Raw genomic sequence first — 2,303 nt, forward strand, 5'->3', positions numbered from 1 at the left:
ACTGAATACAAAAATTAAAATGAACGGATAACGTGCTTCTCACGATGACTTGCCACAGTTTCCCGCCAGTCTTTAGGGCAAAGATGGACAGTAAACACTTGTCTGAATGCAATAGTAGGAATACTTCTTTGAATGTCCTTGGTAGCCATTATCGTTAAAAAAATGATCTTGTGCATTCATAATCCAGTGCAGTGAAAATTAGGTAAGGCATGCTTCGTGCTAGTAATGGCAAGCCTGAAGGAAGTGCACACTGGGGCGGCCTCCGTTCTTTCTCTTTATTTTTCTCTCTCTTACTATTCTCTTTCTTTTGTTTTATGGTTTTTTTATACTCTTTTTTGTCTCTGATTATTTCAATTTCGGTCATTCACACTGAACTGCTTTCCCTTTCTCGGTCTTCATTTTCGTTTCTTCCCTTTCTTTCTAACTTTTTCTTCTTGTCTGTTTCTTTGTTTCTTTATATATACTTGCTCTCTTGTCTAATCAGAGTTATAACACCCTACACCGGATAAAACAACCCACATGTTCTGAGAACGAAACTGAACAGGACGAAGACGAAGATGAAGTTGAAGATAGCCCGCGCCGGTTTATGGTGATTGCGGTGTTATGTTCACTGTGCACGTACTAATGGTTGGCTTAAACAACTCCGTCGTTCAGAATAAAACAAAGAAAATAAGAAAAATTGCTATCGGTCACGTCTTCACTTGCAGCAAAAAAGGAAAACGTGAAAAAAAAAGAGAGGGCTCGTCCGGGATTTGAACCCGGGACCTCTCGCACCCAAAGCGAGAATCATACCCCTAGACCAACGAGCCACGTTGTGCTTTATTGCCTATGCACATACAAACTTCGCAAACAAATATACACAAAACAAAGGGCGAACATGGAGAAAAGATAAAACGTAAACTAGCATCCGAGTTGACATTCCCTCATCTGTAGAAGGATTTTTACTTGATGAAGCCATTCGGGCACATCTATTTGAACCTTTCGTGATTTCATGAATGAGCAAATTTCAAAGTATTGCCTAACTGGACGCGCATGGTGGAGCGCGATTCTAGATTATCATATATTCTGCAGACCCAGTAACATAACTAGGTCGAAATGTGTTCCTTCTTCATTTGTAACTGGAAGAAACCTGATGCCGCAGGCATCGAGAGGCAGCTCTGTTTTTTAAGTGTGTTAGAGAACATCTACCCCCCTGTATCGCAAAAAGACTGCATCGCAGCAGCCAAAAAAAAACGTGTTTGATTGTCCCTGGCTTATTGCAGAGAAAACAATCATTACCTCATGAAACGAATGAGCTTTTTTTTTTTACATATGTTTTCACAGGCAATGGTCCAGTGAGCAATTTAAAGAAAAGGAGGGAGGAAGAAGAACTGTCTCTTTGGAAGAACGCTTGTTTCAGCGCTCTGTTTCATTTTAGTGAAATCATTGGTCTTTTGAGGTGCCTCGCCTCTCCGTCGTGCGGTGATGGACATGGAGCATGGCAGAGGCCCGTCTGGTCACAGGTCCTCACACCCGTCAACCACAAGGAAGCGAGCTGGCTCTCCCAGTGACACCGAGGACACCGATCTCTATTCTATGTCGGAAGACGACACATCCGATGGCAGCTTTATACCTGTCCGGGGTAAGAGGGCAAAGAGAAGGACGGCGAATACAGCAGCATCAGCTCCTGCAAGCACAGCGACTGTGCATTTAAGGCCTGCGCGCTGGCCGCACGTCATCATCTTCATGCCCGAAGATCCATCAAGCAACCTACGGCTCCTGAACAGGCAAGCCCTTTCGGTTGCTCTCGAATGTGCGGTGCCACATCAAATTAAGGACGTACGAGTAAACCCAAGAAAGAACATTCTCGCCATAGACGTGCACGATGTGAGTGCGCTAGGACAGCTGCAGCAAATGACTGAGCTAGGTGGCATTAAAATGCGCCCCTTTATCCCGATGGATGACAAATCAATTGCCGGTGTAATTTATGACATCGACACTGCCATTCCTAATGCTGACTTGTCTACCCTCATCAAGCCTGCAAACGAGGGAACTGTCATTACGCAAGTGCGGCGCCTTGGAAATACGCGCTGCGTAAAAGTGTTTTTCAAGGGAGATTGCATACCGTCCCACGGTAAAGTTGGACATTTTCGACATCCGCTTTGACCATTCATCCAAAAGCCACTTCAATGTCACCAGTGCTTCAGGCTAGGACGCGTCAAGGGCGTATGCCCCAACTTACGACTGTGTCCCCGCTGCGCTGAATCTCATGCTGAAGACGCCTGTCGGGCGACTACTCTGAAGTGCGCCAACTGCAGTGGTCC

The 2,303-nt window shown here is 45.3% G+C and overlaps 1 non-coding gene across 1 annotated transcript; it reads right to left on the reverse strand.

Moving 5' to 3' along the window:
* Positions 1-737: 737 nt before the first annotated feature.
* TRNAP-UGG (transfer RNA proline (anticodon UGG)) lies at positions 738-809 on the reverse strand. The gene has a single exon. It is a non-coding gene; the product is annotated as a tRNA-Pro (tRNA).
* Between the last annotated feature and the right edge of the window lie 1,494 nt (positions 810-2,303).

The sequence above is a fragment of the Rhipicephalus microplus genome, chromosome X (assembly GCF_043290135.1).
Source record: "Rhipicephalus microplus isolate Deutch F79 chromosome X, USDA_Rmic, whole genome shotgun sequence".
Classification (NCBI taxonomy): Eukaryota; Metazoa; Arthropoda; class Arachnida; order Ixodida; family Ixodidae; genus Rhipicephalus; species Rhipicephalus microplus.